The sequence below is a fragment of the Primulina eburnea genome, chromosome 8 (genome assembly GCF_022965805.1).
Source record: "Primulina eburnea isolate SZY01 chromosome 8, ASM2296580v1, whole genome shotgun sequence".
Lineage (NCBI taxonomy): Eukaryota > Viridiplantae > Streptophyta > Magnoliopsida > Lamiales > Gesneriaceae > Primulina > Primulina eburnea.
Genome location: NC_133108.1, coordinates 7448646 through 7459697, shown reverse-complemented (window position 1 = coordinate 7459697; position 11052 = coordinate 7448646).

Genomic DNA, 11052 nt, shown 5'->3' with positions numbered 1-11052 from the left:
TCTTAGCATAAAAAGTAATACTCTTTATGAGTGACCCAAATAAGAGATCCGTCTCACAAATAATACCCATGAGACCGTCTCACATAAGTTTTTACCTTTTATACATTGATAGTTTCGTCTATAGAGACAATTATAAATAGTTGTGTTATTATACTTTAAAAATGTTAGAAATCAATAGTCTAATTAAACCGTTTGTCTACATATTTATGAAAAATTACTCAAGGTAGAAAAAAATTAATTTACTTAAATTAGTTTTGATTAAGTCTCCTGTGAAATGGTCTCGCAGATCTATATTTATTGAACAAGTCGACTCGGTCCATATCTTGATTCTTGGGTGGAAAACAATAATTTTTACATAAAAAATATTTTTCGAAGATAAGTATTACAAATTGACTCATGAGACAATTTCATGAGAGTTTTTGTTAATTAAATTTAATATTTTTTATATTTAATAAAAGAAAAGTGTATAAAACATGTTGTATATTTATATCAATATTTTAAAATATTATTTGAGGACATATTAGGAATTTTAGACTAAAGAAATAAATATGAAGTGCAATTTAAAAAAATGGAGTGTAAATAACACTCCTTTAAATATTTGCATCGGACATATTATTTCATTTAATTTTGATTACAGTTTTGGATATGTGTTATTTTATATATTTAGTTATCTATACTCTATAAAATATTAAATAAACTATAAAAATTTTATACGATAATACGTTTTTCAGCTTTTTAGTGAAGAATGACATCATGAATTTTTGGTATACTGACTATCCATACTTCGATACAAATATTATTATTATTATTATTATTATTATTATTATTAATTTAATCAGAAATTTAATATAAATATTTTTTAAAATGTTAAAAAAATAATTAAAATTTGTAATCAAAATGTTCATCTAATAAATTATTATTTTTTTGAAAAATATTTATTTATTCTTTAAAATTTTGATATTAATATGATTTTTAATATCTTTTTCTATTTTGTAACAATTCTACAATCAATGTATTGAATGCAATGATAAATAATTTAATTTGATGACATGATTGTTATCTTGATTTGAATATGATCTCAAGTGATATAAAAAAATTATATAATAACTAAATATATTTACTATATCAATAATTTTAAATAATTATTTAAATGTTCATATTTACTAATTGTAATACTATGTGCATCGCACTAGTGAGATGTTAATATAAATTTAAAATATAGTTTGACTCCCCATAACAATGGTGTGTTAATAATAACATAACATGAATGTATATTAATATCGTCTATAATACTGTTAATTTTCTTCCTATAATAGTAATCTCTATTAAATTATATATAATCAAATTTAAATAAAAAACAATTACGATTTTATATATCGGTCTAACCGACTTCCCGGGTCGATGTACGTCCGAGAATGAAAGTAGTCTTTCTTTACTCAAGCTGGCTCTCTCCTAGTAGTACATCGGATTAACGGGACCAGCTCTGGGCTCCCTGTCTTTCTTACTCCACCTGAGTCCAAAGATGACCCAGACCCGGGCACTCTCTAAGGCATCATGGAACACGTCATATTTTTCATGTTAGAGCAGGTACAACATAAGCATCTGTCCTGACATTTGCTTCGAATCGTCGACCACCCATTAACTTTTCTCTCTCTCATGTTTGTGTTATTCTATTACATGCTAACAAGTTACTCAGAAGTTTAAAGTCATCTTAAAGTGAGATATGATATACTAGAGGTGATTGTGAAAGCTCTTGGAGGAAAACAGAATCCTTGGTTATTATTTGAAATTTTAACAGATAATAATGCTTATTAGGGTGTGGGAAAACAGTTCAATCCTCATTTGGAATTTGTAAGTAATGAAATTTACGTTATTATCACAATCCTTGGTTATTATCACAAATGCATTTTTTTCCTATGAACAGAACACCAGGAAAATGTACGTTATGAAGTTTACTAAATGACAAATGAAATGTCAAATAAACTTGAACTTGGGTACGCGACAGCTAAACATAAATGTAGCATATATATATATATAGATCGGATAATGCGAGCTTCACTTCTCCTGCTTTGGCTGTTTCTTTAAGAATGGTTTGAGACCGTCAGTTAAAGCACGAGTTGAAGGAAGAGAGGCCTTCAATATGCTTATAGCCTACAATAACAAAATGAATCCCATTGCATATATATAAGTGCTGTGAGAGTAATGAATCTTCACTTAAAAGGCTAAAATTAACCTTAGCTCTTCCATACCAATGCCAAGCTCCTGTTCCTCGACGTCGCATATAGGAATTTTCATCTGGTCAAGAGTGGAAATGATGGATGTTGAAGCTGCATTCGACACCACCAAATCATCGAATGCAATCTGATAATTTGCGGTTCCGATGGTTGGTTATGTTTATTCCTATTTATTATAGGATAACTTTGTTGGTTAAACGAGAAGATGTTGGGTTAAGCGTGTATGAGTGATAGTAGTACTGAGATGAATGATCTCTTGAGAATTTCTCGTGCGTCAATTTGCTGACGTTGCGCCGCTTGATCTGGTTGGCTAAGTGGATCGTAAAAGAGTGACACCAGATCTTAATGGGTAATACTGTCTTTGTTGGATATAGGACCAACGGTAGGAAAATAGTAAGACTAATCTGTAAAGAATATGAGATAATACCAGCAGATAAACACGTACTTCTCCGGAGTCAGGGGCCTAACAACCCGACCCATTAACACCAAAGTAGGTGCAATCTGCGCTACCACAAATATAAGGAAATAAAGTTGTGTCTTGGCGAACAACTATAACTTTTGGCTTAATAGTAAGCGTGTTTGATCATAACAGAAGATATCGAAGCAAGAAAGATAAGGGGAGGAAATCTGGGTTCCAGTAATCTAATGATTGCCTCTCTAGACTTCAAACACTATCCTATTTCCAAATTAGATACGCTTCTGTATAAACTATTAATGCTCCCAACATAATTGTTATTTCCCAAGAGAGTCTGAAGTCTTCCTAAAGGAATGGTGAGCAAACTAAAAAGAAAATGAAGGAAGCCATTTCGGATTTATCCTCATTTGTTATATTCATATTCATAGAATATTTAATTAATTTCATCTATATTCTCATACCTGTCTGAAGATTGGATATTCATACCTTATCCAATTATCACATATAATTGCATTTTCTTAAATTTGAATTATTTCGGTTAAACTATAGATTTTTACTAAATTGTTAAGAACAATAAGGAAAAAAATATAAAAATTATGAAAAAAATTAACAAAATATTATAAACAATTTATTTTAACATCATTATTCAACAAAAATAACATCAATCATATAATAATAATTTTCTTCATTTAATCCAACTAATATCATTTAACAAAAGCATGTTAAAATTAACATCGTAGCCAAAAAATCATATATTATATAAAATATATATTTTTTAATCGGGTATATATATATTAATCGGGTATTCATGTCGGGTACGTATAAGATTTTGTAAGATCTGCCTCCATATCTATACCCGAAAATCACCATACTTGGTTACCTATTTATTTTATCAATTAAAAAGTCTCTTCTATACCTTCTCCATTCGAGTTGGATATCGAATTTTCCGCCGAATACATTTAATAATGAGACGTGGATGTGAAAAGCTCGTAATGATAGTTAATTGTAATAATGGTAAATTTTCTTATTTAATTAATTGATTATATTTTTTAGTAATAACACAAAAAGTTCTAACGTGCCGAGATTTTTCATTTCGAAAAAAAAACGTGCCGAGATTTTAATTTAGTTTGAGGGAATTTCTCATAAGGTCTCTTTTGAAATATTATTACGGATTTTTATTCGTAAGACAGATTATAAATGCACATTTTTACAATAAAAAGTAATATTTTTCTGCGAGTAAGTCTCATGTGAGACCGTCTCACGGATCTTAATCTGTGAGACGGGTCAACCCTACCCATATTCACAATAAGAAGTGATACTCTTAGCATAAAAACTTATACTTTTTCATGGATGATCCAAATAAGAGATCCGTCTCACAACTACGACCCGTGAGACCGTCTCACACAAGTTTTTGCCTTTTTCTGCATAAAAATAATATTTTTTCATGGGTGATCCAAATAGAATATATGTCTCACAAAATTGACCCGTGAAACCGTCTTTCAAGAATTCTCGTGTTTTCATAATCAAATAATACAGAATCCCCATAACAAAATTAAATAATCCTACTATCCTGGTAGGTGGATCATTAATCAGTTAAATAAATGTTAATCACTTAGTTAAATATATGAGATCATAGCAGCCAAACTCCATCCTGCAACATAAAAACACGAGACACCTAATAAATAATTCTTACAACCGTACCGTAAACCATATAATATATACATATATGTGTGTGTAATAATAGCTAATTATCATATTTTAAGTACTGCTTATTATAAAACCCAATTTTCAACAGTATCTTTGAAATATTATTGAAATTAAATCTAAATAGATTAGGTTATATTGAATTGAAAGAAAGAGATAATTTAGGAATATATACATTACGTTTTAATTTTTATATACCTGAATTAATGGCAAATTACAATAAGTCACTTATATACAAGATATACATCCTTCTATAATACCGTTAATTTGGTGCAAACGATGATATTCAACATCTTTATAGCATCCCGTTTTTTGTTCAAATTTTACAATAATTAAATAAATTATGTATTTTATTCTTATATTTCAATTGATCATCTCATCATTTATCATACTCATTACACGAATCAAGCAGTTAGTATAGATATATGTAGGGTCGAATGTTCGCCACTTTACCAAAAACTATAACTAATGGTAAAAAAACTCAAATATTTTAAACTATATATCAGTTCAAACATCACATTTCAATTGTTTTTACCAATTTCTTTTTACATATTATTTACTCTAGCATAGGGGCGGAACAGATGAAGAAAAATACGAGGCCAGGTAGATCTCTGCGAGGTTCCCTTCTCTGCTAAGGGTAGATTCGTTTTGTTTATATTTAAACAAAAAAGCTGACATATATATTATAGATAGAATTTTGGACGATTATTACACCCAACATTATATATAATTGATGTTTTAATCAAATCTTGCAATATTTAGTCCCAACTCCCATGTGCACTCTATTGAATTTTTTCATATTTCTCATAATAAAAATCTTTTTAAATGCTGATAGGGGTGGTAAAGAATGTGTCGCCCAATACTACAATTTTTTTAAAAGGGACTGGATGGATATTTAAATCAATTCTCATCTCAAATAATCATTTGTTACCCCTAATGATTCTCAATTATTAATCTACGGTTCACAATAAGTCCCACCTGTCCGAAAATTATTCGATTCGGACAACTTGCGATTGAAAAATTTATAAAAGTGACTTTTCCAAACTGACCCAAGAATCCAATTTTTTTTCCTTCTTTTTAATAGTAATTCTTAATTAGAGATTACCCCACTTGAGAGTGGTAATTAGTGTTTTGTCTATTCCGTTTAAAGTGCATGTAAACTTAGTCATCATTTTGTCTAACATTATAATTCGCAACGAACACATGTTATTAATGATGACTTGGTTGATCTTTAATTATGGTCAAGTTCATTTTCTTTAATTGTACGTGTTGAGGTTCTATTTTTTCTTTCAATTTTAGTTTGAAAAACGGTTTGTTACAATTAGGTCTCAAACAAGACTTATGATCCCAAACATAAGACGATATTGGCTTCAATATAAGCCATTGATCATAAAACACAATTCTAATGTTAAAAATCGCGATCAGACTACATGATATTCATGTAGCTAAGCTAGCACATTGGAATAGTACATGAATTAAATTGGTTACGACAAGTAATTAACTACATGAATGATTCATTGTGTGTTTTGTTTTAAAAAATAAACATAATCCATATACAGATTAAAAAAAGTTGAAGAAATTATTGTGAAAGAACACAATGCATGTGTGTTATGTTTTTTGAAAATAGTCAAGTCCTCCCATTCTATTAATCGATGTATAAGTTTGCAACACTCCAAATTACCACGTTGCTCTGGCTTCAATCGCAATCTTTCTCAATCAAATCAAGAAATCGTGTTTCTTGACATTTTATTAGGCCGATGATGATTCTTTTTGTGACTTAAATGCCGACTTTAGTAGCACCTACGAAGTCTACAGCTAGGGGCTATCTCTTCATACATACACGATCAAATATGGCTAAAACGTGGATGCGTTTTCAAGAAAGGACAACTGACAATTTCCCTGTCACTTGGTGTTGGATCTTGTGATGTTTTAGATGTAAATTTTAATCAGGGGTTGCCAAATTTTTTAAAAAAGTTAAATCTTTAATTTTCACGGCCGTGTACACTTCTAGTCTATATACCTATAAAAGTGTGTATTGTTTTCCGATTGTGCTTTGACAAAAATATCCTCCTTGCAAACTTGAATGGTAAAGATAAAAATAAGACATAAATGCATCATCATTACTAATAATTAATTGACATTTAGAACATTTTAATTTCCCTCATATATTAATTTTATCGAATAACTCATCTTTATACTATATTTAAATATTTTATCTTTTTAATTTTCTCTCTACATTTTTTTCCAATAATTTTTTTTTAAATTTTGTAATTATATTTTAGTGTAATTTCTAATTAAGTAATAAATTATAGTATCACAAAAAGGTATATGAAAAATTTATAACTATATATATGTGCAATAATTGAATAATTAACATATTTTATGAGTTTTTTAACAAAGAATTGAAAGTAAAGAGTTTAATTTTGATTTTAAAAGATAGTACGATTTCAAAAAAAATATGAAAAAAAAACCATCTATAACGATTATATATGTTATAGGCATAATTATTTTATTCAATTTTATAACTAAAAAATTACATGTATTGCTTGTACCTATAAAAGTGTGTATAATACACATTGTTTTCCGATTGTGCTTTGACAAGAATACCCTCCTTGCAAACTTGAATTGATAACAATACCCTCCGTGCAAAATTGGACAAAAAAACTATTATTATTGTAATGTAAAGATAAAAATAAGACATAAATGCCTCATCATTACTAATAACTAATTGACATTTAGAACATTTTAATTTCCCTCATATATTAATTTTATCGAATAACTCATCTTTATACTATATTTAAATGTTTTCTCTTTTTAATTTTCTCTCTACATTTTTTTCTAATGATTTTTTATATTTTGTAATTATATTTTTAGTGCAATTTCTAATTAAGTAATAAATTATAGTATCACAAAAAGATATATAAAAAAATTTATAACTATATATATGTGCAATAATTGAATAATTAACATATTTTATGAGTTTTTTAACAAAGAATGGAAAGTAAAGAGTTTAATTTTGATTTTAAAAGATAGTACGATTTCAAAAAAATTATGGAAAAAAACCATCTATAAAGATTATATATGTCATAGGCATAATTATTTTATTCAATTTTATAACTAAAAAATTACACGTATTGCTTGTAAAATCAATCATTAATCAAAATTTTGAATATGTAATTCATGAAAAGAGATTTAATAAGAACTAAAAAGACTCTAAGTTATTTTCTACAGTAAAAACAATATATATGATATAATCCTTATAATAAATTTAATTATAATGATAACTGATTAGCATTTGTCAAAGTATCAGAATTTTTTACATATGATATTTAATATATTTATTTAATTATTTTAAAATCAAATTAATTAATTCAATAGATACAAAAATAACATTTTTTAATGAAAGTATATTTCTTTTGTTATATTTCAAATTTTATTGATGAAAATCATACCAATAGTTTAAAATCGATATTTAATAATTATGATATGAGTTTATTTGATATTTACCATATAATCTTATTTGAATGTGCATTTATTTACATATGTTGATTTATTTATTATATTAAAACTTATTTAACAAAAAATTAATAGTCATCAATTTTAATTTACAAAAGATCGATATATAAAATTTATTATCATGATATAGAATTGTAAAAATAAAAAGTAAAAAAATTCTTTAGGAAGTTAAATTAATTATTATAAGTTATATTTTACAATCAATATTACTATTTCATTTGTTTTAATATTGTTTTTATGAGTTAGTCACAATGATTTTAAATTGATAAATATTTGCCTTTAGTATGCTTCGTTTTTGTAGATTATGATTTATACATTGATAAAATCCATAATTTGATTGATTTTTAGGTTATTATGCTTTATACATGGTGTTTGAATATATATATTTTAAAAAATTTGTTTCAGCTCATTTTGTTTTATATATTATGTTTATTACAATTTATTATATAACATAAAATCAACTGCTTGAATTTTAATTTGGAAACAATTTTGAAAGTAAGTTATATAAGTTCTTATAAATCGTCTAATATGATAAGAAATTAAACCCAAATAAACAACAAAATTATTCAAATTATTTTTTAGAAAATCAAATTTTTATAATATAATTGATATTACGTGCAACGCACGTGCATCGTGCTAGTAACATAAAAACTCGTATAAAACCGTTTCGCAGATTAATTTTGTAAGTTTTGAGACGGATATCGAACGCGACTCATGAAAAATGTTATTTTTAATGTAAAAAAACATTACTTTTTATTGTGGATGTGAACCGAGATGACTCGTATCACAGATAAAGATCTGTGAAGCCATCTCATATGAGACCTACTGTTGGGTTGAGAAACACAAGAAATCTTGATTTTGATGATAACAAATATTTTTTATTGTGTTTCTAATATATTTACTCAAGTGCGAAGTTGTTATCTAAAGTTGGAATCTAAAACTCAAAATCAACCAAACTGAAAATTTGGCGAGCTAAAGTCTTTCAATGATATCGCACAACTCGATGGTGCAAATTATAAGCCGCCAAAACGAATGAATAGAAAACTCGATTTTCCACAAGTTATACCTCATTACAGCTTGGTTGGTTGAAAGATTATCTAGGAAAATTATTAGTCGCAAAATCGAGATGACGGAAACAGAAACAACCACCAACTCAATCTGACTAGGTCTAGTATATTGGTCATATATCTCAGCTCAATTATTCAAATGGAACGATACAATGTGTTACAAAGATAAGAATGATCTAAAAATCCTATTCACAAGTCAAAGTCTGAATCATATCATAAGAATCTGATAAATAACGATGAAATTATTGGTTCTACACTGAATGAAGAACAAGTTCCATATTGCTAATAGTCTAATATGTCAAGCATATCTTTCTCATAGAAACTTGGAATTGAGTGATTCTTAATTCCATGTAAAGCTAAGAGAAAGAGATACATTTTCATGTTTATCACTTTGCCCATAAATCGACGAATCGAGAGCTATAACAAAGCAAATTCAACTGATCGACTTGTACTACCTCGACAACAGCTCACTTGGAACAACTCAGGTCAAGCCAACATCTCAAGATCATAACAGACCATATCAAATCAACACTGTTGATCAGCTCGATCGGATAACAATTCAATTTCATAAAATGGCAAAAAACACGAATTTGCCCGTTGCAATGTCAGGATCTATACAAAACATTTCCAAACGGTCATATTCTTCTATCTAATGTCTATATCATTATTGGGGCAATAAATGCAACATATTGAAGATCAAATACAAGCTTTGGAAGTGTATTCGAAACTTGAGCATCCTACAAGAAGAAATTAGCTAGAATGAGAGCAAGCTCAAATGTGAGGATACATTTATTATATACATTCACCATAAAATTCTCACACAAAATCACTTACACATATACATAAGAGTCGATATTCAAAGTTTAGATAAAGGAGTCTTCACACAAGACATTAAAAATTGTGTTTGAAATATTGTCATAAAAGACATAAACATAATTCGGATTGTGAGATTGTGACATGCAATCGAGTATGCTAGAAATTTCAATTAGGTAATAAATAAGTTCTAAGTTAAAATGAGTTTTACAAATGATTATATAAATCAAAGTCTTCTAATTTCTTCTTATGTGGAAGAAGGGGAGAAGTAGGAGTTGTTAATCTTCGAATATCCATAAACAAATTCATGCATATTTATTTATACAATTTAATTATTGCTATTGTTTTTAAGATACATTTTTAAGCATTTTATGTGTTATTCAATTACCTAAAATATTGCATATCAAGTGTTTGATAAAATATCGCAGCAAAAAATATTTTTATACATTTAACTTGCATATATTTTAAATAATTTTCAAAATGTTTAATGGATTTTTGCGATGGATTATTTTGAGTTTCTTCCGCTTGGTTTGAAAACCAAACTCGATTTAATTTCTCACTGTTCAATATTTCAAGAACGAGCTATTATAGGTCAACGATTATCCCCCAAACGATTCAATCACCTACTGTGAGGATCCGGAATTTCAAAGAACGAAACATTTCAAAGTGTGCAAGATTCAACATAGTAAAGCTGCGGATGTCGCAAAACCGCAAGATCGAAGTCGAGTATGTCGAGGATGCAAACTCCTAGCTCATGAACTTGAAACTTTAGCTCAAATAATCTCATTCTTATGTCCAAAATAAACCAAAATTATAGTCAAGGGAAGAGCTAAAAGATTGGACAAATTTATTGTGCAAGAAATTGCCTTTGAGTAAACCAAGGTGACTCTTGATTGTGAATGAAATTTTTACTAGTTGGGCATCAAGTTTTCGGCCAAGACCATATCTTGGAGTGCCACAATGTAGCCTATAAATACATGCAAGCTCTTTTACAAATCCTTGCATCAAAATTCTCTCAAATCACTATCTAGCTTTGTCCACTTCAAGCAAAGAAGAGAATCTGCATTTGGCCATTGTAGTTGTGTCCGAGTGTTGCCCAAATCATGACCAAGTGTTGCCCAAATCATGGTCGAGGTTCTGCCCAAGTTTGCCTGAAAGGCTGGCAGTGTATCACCTAATTTTCTCAAGTATCAGTTAAGTTTGAATCATACATTTGAACAAAGTATAAGTGAGCTTAAGTATTTTTTTAAATTTATATATTATTTGAAATTCAATCGAATACTATACGTATTTCCTCGGTTCG